We start from the raw sequence: 12,052 nt of genomic DNA, 5'->3' as shown, positions 1-12,052 counted from the left end.
TCGGTAATTCCTAATTTTTGTTGAGATACCGAGCACTGTGAAATAGAGACTCAGCAACTGTCCTAAACAACTGACTACAAAAAGAATAGGCATTAGGAGGATTTTACTTAGTAAAGCTTTTAAATGTTATCAGTTTTCTTTTCTCCAAGTAAAAATTTTCAAGGCACTATGGTTTTACTCAAAGTTCTTTGAAATTCTAAGGGGCCATGTATTACCAATTTTATTTAAATTGAGAATTAAGATTATTCCAGATTATGGTAAAATAATTTGGGCTTACCTGTTCATTTTATCTGGCCAACATTGCTGTTAACAACAAAGTACAGAATGATTAATAGAACAGTCTAAAATATTTAAAGACCAACTTTATTAATACAAATGAGAAAAGCATAAATAAAGATTAAAAAAATAAAATTCAATTGTTTACTAAAATAATTATTCATATCTTTTAGATTTCAATAGTAAAGATCTTTTTGTCCAGAGCATTTTTCCATCATAGGATATATATGACTCCATCTTAATTATTTTTGCTTATTCTTAATAACATGTGACATACGGATTTTTCAAAACTTATTTAACTATTATACTGAATGACACTCCTGCAGCTTTAGAATAGAAGGATATTTCTTTCGTATGTTTATCAGCAAACTTGCTTTCATATGCAAGTAGGAGAAAAACGAGTACAAATTAGGAAAATTTATTTTCTCGTATAACTAGAAGCTCAGATATGCAGATTAACTGCATGATTCAATTAGTGCTCAGGCTTCATTCCTCTGGATTTTTCATGACTTATCTTCCTTGTGGCTTTCATCATGGAGCCATGATTCCTGACAACTACTGGAAGAAGACACATCATTATTTATGTCCAATAGGGCATCACCTTCAAAAATTCCTCACTCTAACCCAAAGTAGCTGCCCTTCAGGTTTGAATAGAGTCAGCTTCCCCTAATTCACATCACTTGCATAGAAGATTAGATATTGGAACAAGTATGTGATTCTCCTAGGAAGGATGATTGTGTGGATAAAATCTAGAGAAGCATCCCACATAGGCCTGAACAGCAACAGGAGCTGCAGCAACAGTGATGACAGCCTCAACCATGTCATCATCATTATGATAAAACTGTTTGGTTAAGTAGAAAATATAGGGCTGAATATTGTAATATTACCATTATCCTGTTAGAAACCGGATGGTGTACAATATTGAAACTAGCATTTAGCATTGTTCTAGAAGTGCGAAGTAATATAATAAAATGTAAAATGAAAGTTAGTTAAACTATTTAAAAGAGGAGACAAATGCAGTCATGAAATGAAAGTTAAAATGACCCATGGAATTCTGAATATTCAGGGCAGTGATCTTCGTCTGGTCTTCACCCTTTCATTGTAGAGTCCACACCTCCACCTGCCCCCAGATCCTCTGTTCTCTAAGCTGACACTAGGGAACTGCAAGTGGACTTTTAGTGCACTTAGAGCTTCTGTTAACTTGACCCTTCCCGATACTTCACATATCCATTGGCTGAAGTAGAAATAGTCCACTCAGTTCAGTGGGTTCCTGTATTTTAAAGTTTGTCATCTCACACAGAGAAATAAAAAATGGCCCGCCACATCAAAAGCATTGCTTTTGAAGAACCCACATCTCACAGCCCCACACTCATATGCATTGATAATTATGAAAGAACCATGGGTTATTTTTGGAACTTGGAACTGCCATAATATCCTATAACTCTAAACATTCTTCCTCCTGAATAACGTGGATCAGGCCCCAGGGAAAGGCTTCTTCATATTTCTTGCCTATCTTAGAAACAAATTGCAACGTCATCTAAATGCTATGAAGTTTTGTGGATGATGCCTCCGGGAATCTTGATTATGGATGCTGACGTGAAATGCAGGAAGAATTTGAAAAGCAGAATTGCTTATGTGAGAAAAAAGATTAATTAACTTTCAAATCTTCTACTCAGCAAGAATGCGGTGGAGTCTTGTGTAAGGAAGTATTATTTCCAAATAGTGATGAACAATTATTTTCTTATGCTGTTCTGTTCCACTTATGGTGATAGAGGTAGTCACAAATTAATGAATTATTTGCAAATTAGTAAATGATTTCCAATAATTTGTAGATAAGAATTCTTTCACAATATTAAGTATTTCATATTACACACATTTATATACAGGAATCTAGATGAAACATCTGTAAAGCATGATTCTGATTCTTTCTATTGACAGCTAGATGATTATCACCTGCTAGAAATGGTAATTTTTATAAATATATTCCATACTTTTGAAATAAAATATTTAAAAAAATTTAAAACCATTTTTATTAAATGATTTTGACTTATAATTTTTATTCCTGATTTGTTTTTTCATCAGTCTTAATGGATAGTTTTAATATATTCAAAAATAGTTTTTGAAAGTATCTGAAATGTATTTTTAAAGTTTTACGTTGTCACAATTTACATTTTTGTGGAAGTATGCTGCTTTAGTCTGCTTGGACAGCTATTTAAAAATACCATAGACTGGGTGGTTAAACAACAGAAATGTATTTTCTCATAGTTCTGGAAGTTGGAAGTTCAATGTCAGAGTGTCAGCAGAGTCTGGTTTTTGTGAGATCTCTCTTCCTGACTTGCAGACAAGCTGCCTTTCAGCTGTTTCCTTATGTTGCCTTTTCTTCAGTAGATGCTTATGGAGGTAGAGTGAGAGGTCTCTTCATACAAGACTACTAATTATATCAGATTAGGAGATGACTTTTATGACCTAATTTAACCTTAATAACTTCCTAAAAGCTTCATCTTCAAATACAGTCATTGAAGGCTAGGGCTTCAACACATGAATTTTAACAGGGACAATTCTGTCACTAGTATATATTACTTCAGTCACTTTTGTTAGTAGTCACAGAACTTATGTGAATATTTGATTAGAAAAGCATGAGTAGTGATTTTTCTGGAATGAGGAAAATAAATTTATTGAAATTAATAATACAACAATGAAAGATATCTTCATTCTATTAATCATGCAAATATTATGTGCCATCAACTGAACAAAATCACAGAAAATAATTACGTTCTCTCATCTTTTTTTTAAAAAAGTTATTTATTTATTTAGAAGGAAATACTTTTTTTTTACTTGTTTATTTTTAATGGACGTGCTGGGATTTGAACCCAGGACCTTGTGCACTCTAGGTACACACTCTGCCACTGAGCTATACCCTCACCCCTTTTCATCATCTGTGATATTTTATCAACTTTTGGTCATTTTAAGACATTCTACATATTTTATCATATTGAAAATGTATTTGTAAAGATAAGAAGATAGAAGGCAATTTATTAATAGCTTGTGAGCATGATTTAAACATTAAAAATATTTAGACATATCATATGAAGGCTTCCATCTGCACTATTTTCCTGTTAATTACAACACTGAGTGGCCCTCACTTCACCTACACCCAGTAAACTGGACCCTTTTAAAATTGAAGTCTGCACACACCACGCTACCAGCAGAGATGTTGAACATGGCTAAAAGAAATTACAACTCATGTTGATTTTTTTCACATTAAATTGTGACCACAAGCATTAAGCAGGTCCTTGGTGCTGACAAACACAGTAGTTCCCTTGTTAACTTACTAACCACTTTCATTGATGACTGTCATTCATCATTTTCTTCAGACCTCCAGCTCCATGTCTCTTATTATGAGCATCAACTGATAATCTTTCTTCTTACTTCACTGATAGGAAATTCTGTATTCCTTTACATTCTGCATCCTTCTCCCACCCATCATCATATCAACAAATGTTCATCTGTATTCATATACACTTCTTATCCTCGTTTTTTTTTCAAGTAAATTAAGATGAACTCCTTCATTCGTACACATGATTGTATCCTTTCATGATTACTCACTTCTGAGTTATTCCTGCTCTCTCACAAACCAACATTTTTTTGCTCTCTTCTGAATATTTCCATCACCATAGCAACCAAGCATGATTTCTCCCATCCTAAAATAAATATGCCCCTGTGCTCACATCTCCCTCCAGTGACCGTTCTGTCTTTCTGTTGCATACTATAGCAAAACTCTTTGAAAGGATTTTCCATATGTTCAGCCTCCATTTCTGATTTTTCGAGCATCCTTTGACCTTAGTTGCTCGAGGCTCTTATCTCAAGAGCTAATTGACATTGTTCTTCTCGAAGCCTAGGCAACATTTTGCTAGTCTTAGTTGCAGCAATACAAAATTGACCCCTCACGACTCCCTGACATACATCTTTCTTTTGGTCTTCACACCAACATTCTTTCTTTGACTACCATTCAATAGCTCTACTTAATCTAGAGAAAACAAAGTCCAAAGTTTTTATAAGTATTTACTAGTACCTGTGAGATTTAATCATTCTTCTAATTCCCTGACCTTATATGTTTTTATTTTCCCCAATTCACAGGGTTCTATATGATCTCTTTTCTATTTCTGGAATACATCTATCAGCTGGCTACAATTTCAGAGTCACTCAGTTATTGTTCATTCTGCATAGAAATTATCTCTAGATGAAATCTGCATAACCCACACCATTACTGCCTTTAATCTCTATTAAATTCTTAACTTATTAGAATTGTTTTCCCTAATAAGCTTATCAGAAAGCATTTCTGACAGGTCCCTTTGTCTGCATACCCTGCTATATTTTTATTTTCTTCCTAGAATGAACACTCCCTGCCATCTCATTTTTGTTTTTTAGATTTTCTTACGTTTATATCCTGCTAGAATTTATGTTCTAGTATGTCACTACATTTTTGAATAAATGTGTGAATGAATACATATTTGAAATCAGCATACTCTTAGACAACCCAAAAGCATTAACTTAACATTTTAGGAAGTTACATTATAATTGAAAAAATGTCCACCAGGATGTAGGGGAGATACCAGGATGACATACAGAAGATGACAAATGAGTCTAACTGTACTACAGATGTTTGATATGACTGTACTGAAGGGGATGAAAACAAACAAACAAAAAACACAAAAAAGGAGTTTATCTGTGTAATTTTGGAAAACATGTTTGACTGGAAACTGTAAAGCTAAAGATAAAAGGATCCATTTGTAAACACTGTACTCTACTTGGTACATCTGTATTTTGTGGAGGTATGGGCTAACAAATCTGAAACCATGTGCATGTGTATTAGAGTTGAACAAATAAGTAAACAGAGAGAACTCTAATGAATATGTGTTTAGCTTAATATGCATATAGAAATAATAAGGTACTGAAACAATTATAGATATGTGTGTATATATCGATTAGTGCGCATACATATTCTCTGACCATGGAGAGGTCCTGGTAGCCGTGGCGTCCCAGGAGCAACAAGCACACCAGTGCCCAGATCTTGGTTTCTAAATTACATTCTCCAATAAAAGGAACTAGAACAACTTGGGAAAAAATTACACATTCTGGGACTGGGACAAGGGAAATACAAGATTAGTGCTGAGCATCATATAGTCTGAGAAAGTAAGAGAGTGCTCAAACAACAACAACAGCAAAACCAATGTGTGATTAGAAAAGGGACAGAGGGCATAACATAAAAGTGTTCTCAATGGCCAAAATGAACAAAACATTGAGCAAAAAATATAATGTATATTGGACTGTAACCCAGTGTATAAAATAAATATACATACGTCTATATTGATACAGTTATATGATTGAATAAATAAATATGAAAGAAGACACAAATCTTCCTTAGAGAATTATTCTAATAATATATTTAGATAGTCTCCATCTGGAAGGTAGAGCTTAATCAACTCCCAAGACATGTACAAGTGAGGTGAATAAACTTAAGTGATTCACTTCAAAAGGATACAGAATGATAAAAATAGTAACTTCATTCATAGTAGAGAAATTTGTAAAATACTATCTTAACCAACTGATGATGTTTTATTTCACCTGTGAGGCCATGTGGACATCACGTAACCCCAAAAATAATTTAATGAGAAGCACACATTATCTCAGTGCTTTTTCTTCCAGAAACTCACAACCTAAGTGTAATCAAGATAAAAGACATTAGACAAACTCGAGTTGAAAGATAGTCCACAAACACACGCACACACACACACAACTGACTAGTAGTTTTTAAAACTGTCAAGGTTATGAAACATAAGGGAAAACCAAGACACCATCACAGCTAAATGCAAATGGGTTAAGCTGGATTGGATCATGGAACACAAAGAAAAAATTACTGGAAAACTGATTATATATGGATAAACCTGGCTTAATTAGCAGTAATGTACCAATGTTGATTTCATAATTTCATAGTTTCCACAAGTGTACCATGAACATGTAAGATACTAACAGGAAAAAAATTTGTGAAGGGGTATATGACAACTATTTGCACTAACTTGGCAACTTTCATGTATATAGAAAATTATTTCAAAGTATAAAGATTATTAAAAATAATAATTTAATGTAAGATTAAATAAAACTATTCAAATCAATGATCAAATTTGGAAATTAGAAAAAATCAGTGCATTAAATAAAAATAATTGGAAGTAAATAAATAATAAAGGTGAGTAAAAATGATCTAGAAAATAGGAAAAATAAGGCATATCCATGAAATCAAAAGGTGGGTGTGAAAAAATCAATAAGGTTTATAAACCTCTAGGTAGACTTATCAAGATGCAGTAGAATTAAATAGATTCAAGAAATAGACTGAGACAGTCAATTGATTTTGGTAACGGTACACAAGTAATTCAATGGAGGAAAGAATCTTTTCAAAATAAGGTAATGTAACAATTGTGCCTCCATATGAGAAATAAACTCAACTCTGACCCCACAGCATACCCCCAAATTTATTTGAAATTGATCACAAAAACTAAACTTGTAAAAATTCTAGAATAAAACCATTTTGGAAATAGTTTGGCAATTTCTCATTATGGTAAACATTTAATTACCATATGACCCAGCATTTCCAATCCTAGATATTTATCCAAGATAAATGAAACTATATATCTGTACAGACTTATATATAAATGATCAAAGAAACTTAACACATAATAGTTGAAAACGGAAACACCCAATTGACCATTAACCAGAGGAAAGATAAATAAATTGTGATACATCCATAAAATAAAATACTAATCATTAATCAGAATGCATGAGCTATTGATCCTTGCAAAAACTAGATGACTATCAAAATGATTATACTGAGTTGAATAAATCAGGCAGAAAAGTGCATACTATATGATTAAATATATATGAAATATGTGATGTTATATTAAAATGTAGAAATAACTAATTTAATCTTTAATTGGAGAAATCCAATCAGTGTTTGTTTAGCATCAGTAAATTGGTTTATTGTGAAGCTATGGGAGGAATACTTGGATTTTAGAGATCTAGTTAATCTATTAACCAACTAAACCTAATTAATTAAGTCTAATTATAGAGATTTTCATGTTCAATTTAAGTTTATTTATATTATACTTTATTTTAAAAATTACCACAATAAATTGTGCTACACATGCAAAGAACTTATGTGAGGTTTGTTTGTGAAGGTCATTGTATTTGGGTGTTATCAAGGAGACAAATTTACAAATTTGTGACCTCACAGTGCTAAACAAGTCTAGGATGCGTGAGTTAGTGACATCATCCATAAATGGAACTAATTCGAGCAGGAGTGGGAGCTCAGAGTCAGGTCTTCAGGCAAAAATTCTCCCTTCTTAAATGTCATGGGTGATTGTGTGGCCTTCGGGGAGCTCAGAATGAATCAATTTTATTCAGGCTCAATTACATTAGAAAAAAGAAACCCGGTGGCAGTAGTATTCTCTATATACAAATTAAACTCCCCAATTTCACTACTTAATTAGTAAACCTTTTATCTATTTTTGTAAAAAATACTCAGTTTTGTGAGGGATGCTAACTTGACACAACATTGTGTATTGTTACTCTGTGTCATTTACATTGTTAAATTTGTATTTATTTATGTTTTCTACATACTCAACAATATTCATGTATTTTTGTAAAGGAGCAAACATTTTGTTATTTATTATTGAAAAATATCTTAAGAAAATTACATTCATCACTAGTTTTGCTTGAAAATGCAAAGCATACATTGTGGAATGCATCAAATCAATTGAATATAAAATGTGTAAGCAAAATCTTTTCTGTGATTAACAAGTAGACTAGATGTGGTTTAGTAAATGAAAAGATTCTGTAAATTGATATACGATCAATTCCAAGCTCTACCACCCCAGATGAGAACATACTGATTCGTTAAACATTTATTGAATGCCTACTATGCTCTAGGCTCTGTAGATATGGAAAAACTGCTCTTAATATATTTCCTTTTCTTTACAATGAATGTATATCTCTGATTTACCCAAAGGATAAACTGCTGCAGTTTGCATTCTTAATCTAGTGCCGCATTTATATTAGAATAATTCTTAGATGTAATTTGTGTGAACTAGGAGATGAATTCCTTAAACAGTTGGTTCTCATTTATCTTATTCTAGTAATGTGTAAATTAATAAGAAACTTAGACTACACTGTTCTAAATTCTTTCAAATCTTTCTCCCCAAAGTGTACTTGAGGAGCAGTGTACTTCACAGTTTCATGTTATTTTTTTCAATAACATACTATTTTAATATCATTTACAACATTTGAAACTGTATTTGATCCCTGACTACCATTTAAAATTATTTCTATTTGTGTTTACTTTAAGATTCATAAATATTCATAAACATGTAAATTAATTTTAAGCAAATATCTGATTTACAGACTATTCCTTTTCAACTAACTCCTAGAACTGAGTCTTTTGACAAGACAAAAATATTTTTTCATTACACCTTACAGTTCTAGTGTACCATGTTGTATTCGTTTTTATTGATGCCATGACAAATTACCATAAACTAAGTGGTTTAATACAACAAAATTTTATTGTTTATTACCTTAGAGTTCTGAAGCCAGAAGTCCAAAATGGGTCTCTCTAAGCTAAAGTCAAGTATCAGCAGAGCTGCTATATAAGGTAACATATTTACTGGTTCCAGAGTATAGGGGATGGACATTTTGGGGAGTCCATTATTCTGCCTCCTATACACACAAATGTAAATCATTTTAAAAGTCCACATTGGGAGAAAATATTTGCACAACACGTAACTGACAAAAGATTAGTATTCAAATTTTACAAAGAACTCTTAAAACAAAATTATAAGGAAACAAACAACCCAACTGAACAAATGGGCCTTAATGGACACCTCACCAAAGAAGATACACAGATGGCAAATAAACCTACGAAAAGATATTCAACAGCCTACTTCATTAGGGAATGGCAAATTTTAACAATTACATTCCACTACATACATATTAGAATGTCCAAAATCCAAAGCACTGACATCATCAAATGCTGGTGAGGATGTGAAGCAAAAGAAATCTCATTCATTGCTGGTTTGAATGCCAAATGCTACAGCTACTTTTGAAGACAGCTTAGCAGTTTCTTAACAAAGCCAAACATACTCTTAACTTCTGATCCAGCAATCACACTCCTTGGTATTTACCCAAATGAGTTGAAAATGTATCTTCACAAAAAACAGCAATGAATGTTCATAACAGCTTTGTTCATAATTGCCCAAACTTGGAAGCAACCAAGATGTCTTTCAGTAGGTGAATGAATAAACTATGGTACGACCATGTAATGGAATATTATTCAGCAATAAAAACAGATATGAGTTATCAAACCACAAAAAGACATGGAGAAACCTTAAATGCACACTGTCAGGTGGGAAAAAGCCAGTCTGAAATGGCTACAAACTGAATTATTCCACGTACATGACATTCAGGAAAGGGCAGAACTGTGAGGATGATATAAAGATCAGTGGTTTCCAGGAGTTTCAAGAGAGAAAGGGGAAAGATGAGTAGGTGGAGCACAGGGGAATTTTAGGGCAGTGAAAATTCTGTGTGATATTCTAATGGTATATGCATGTCATTATGTATTTGTCAGATCCATAGGAGGTATAACACCAAAGTGAATTCTAATGTAATCTATGGATTTAGTTAATTATATATCAATATTGGCTCATCACTTTTAACAAAAAATTACTACACTAATGCAAGATGGAAGTGACGGGGCATAAGGGGTATATGGGAACTCTGTACTTTCTGCTCAATTTTTCTGTAACCCTAAAACTGCTCAAAATATAAGATCTAAGATTTAAAAATGAAATTGTAAAAAGCATTCTAAAAATATTAGTAAGTTAAAAACACAAGGTAAAAATTACAGAGTCTTTTTCAGGAGACTACTTATTTTCACCCACATTTTGTGGTAGAGAAATCTTTCTCACAGTTATCTGATCATGAATATCACCTGGTATGTTTGAAAAAGATAAAGTATTGTTTATCCATCTCAAGTCTGCCAAATCAGATTCTATCTTGCAGAGTCCTATAATTTTATAAGATGTCCACACATGATTAATATGATTGAACAAATTTTAGAAATTGCTGGGAGGAAATTTTCTAATGTCTGTAAGTCAGTAACTTCTATGCTCTTCCAAAAAAATTTTTCATAAAGATCAGAAAGTCAAAGGAACTTAAATATGTAGATGTAAATGTGAAAAATTACTATGGATAGACATTAGAAAGCATTAAAATTTTAGCTGGGGTTCTTATTCACCAAAAATTTCTTTGTTTTCCATTCTATGCATGTAACAGGATAATACGTTCCTAACACTTTTAAGTTAGGTACGGCTCTGTGACCTATTTTGGCCAAAAGTTTTTAATTGTAAGGGATGTGTGCCAGGACCATGTAAGAGCTTTGAAAGTCAGTGGGAGATTTGCCATTTAATCTTTTTACTACTTTAGAAATTGTATCAGTTGTATACAAGGTTGAGCTGAGTAGGCATAATAAGCAGATAACCTTTCTGAATATAGCAGGAATGAAAAATAAACTGTATTTTGTGAAGCCACTGTGATTTAGAGTTGTTAATTAGTGTAACATAACTTTGGCTAATGTAATTAATTCAGAATTTGGTACCAAGAGTGAGCTGCTTTCATAAAAACAACAGAAAACAGAAAACAAAAACAGAAACAAACCCTGAAAGATGTAGTGGTACTGGCTTACATAGTGAGTAATGAGTGGTGAAGCATCTGTTATTTAAATCTGAATAGATAGTGATCGATATTCTGCAGTGGGCAAAACATTTGGTAAAACTGTAGCCTAAGATCATTTGGAAGGCTGTTCGTGTACAGAATGAACTTGAATCCCTTAATTAAAAGTTTGGAAAATAAAGTTATTGGCAAGAATCTGTTGTTATTCACTACACAATACATGATATTCCGTATGAGAGAGAAATTCAAGAAAGAACTGGCCAGTTTGCTAGCAGTTATAAAGAGTAATGGAGAGGTACCCAATTCCAGGAAATTTTAGGATTACATAAAGCAACTGCTTCTCAATCTCAAACAGTGAAAGATAAAATTTAAAAATGCTTTCAGTGTCAAAGACATGTTAAAACTACTGAATGGATAAAGTTGGTGCCAGTCATCTCTTTCATTTTGATTCTTGGCTACGGAAAAAGAGCCTAAAGATACTGGTCTCCCATCAAATACTCCCACAGTTAAGTTGAGAAAGACAGGCATAGGGGAAAAAAAAAACAAGAAAAGTAGCAATTGTGAGAATTAAGTCTAAAAAGGAATTATAAGCGTAGTTATTGTGCTATGATCTGACTGGAATCCGATAGATAAGCATCTCAGTAGGTTTTTAGAAGACTGTCTTGTGAAACAAAATATACTCCTGAAGTAGAGAAGCCTTTAGCTCTTCGAGACTTAAAAAGATCCCTGGGATCCCAACTTTATAGGTGGAAAAGAGCTTAAAAATTTGCTTAGTCCCCAAGAAAAGTTTATTTTCCAGTGCCTGCCTTGCATATGTTCAGTGTAAAAAAAAATTGATAAAATAATCTTCCAGAGAATAAAATAAGGTCCTCAGTAAAAGTTCAAATAGGGAATCCCTTGCAAGGAGAAAATCTGGACCATTATCGAGGAATATTCTCCATACTTAGGACAGAGGACTTCTAAAGTTTTCCTAGTAGGTTTAGAATTGTTATGTATCACTATC

This window comes from Camelus ferus, chromosome 8 (assembly GCF_009834535.1).
Source record: "Camelus ferus isolate YT-003-E chromosome 8, BCGSAC_Cfer_1.0, whole genome shotgun sequence".
NCBI lineage: Eukaryota > Metazoa > Chordata > Mammalia > Artiodactyla > Camelidae > Camelus > Camelus ferus.
The sequence above is the reverse complement of the archived record's forward strand: the minus strand, read 5'-3'. Positions refer to the sequence as shown.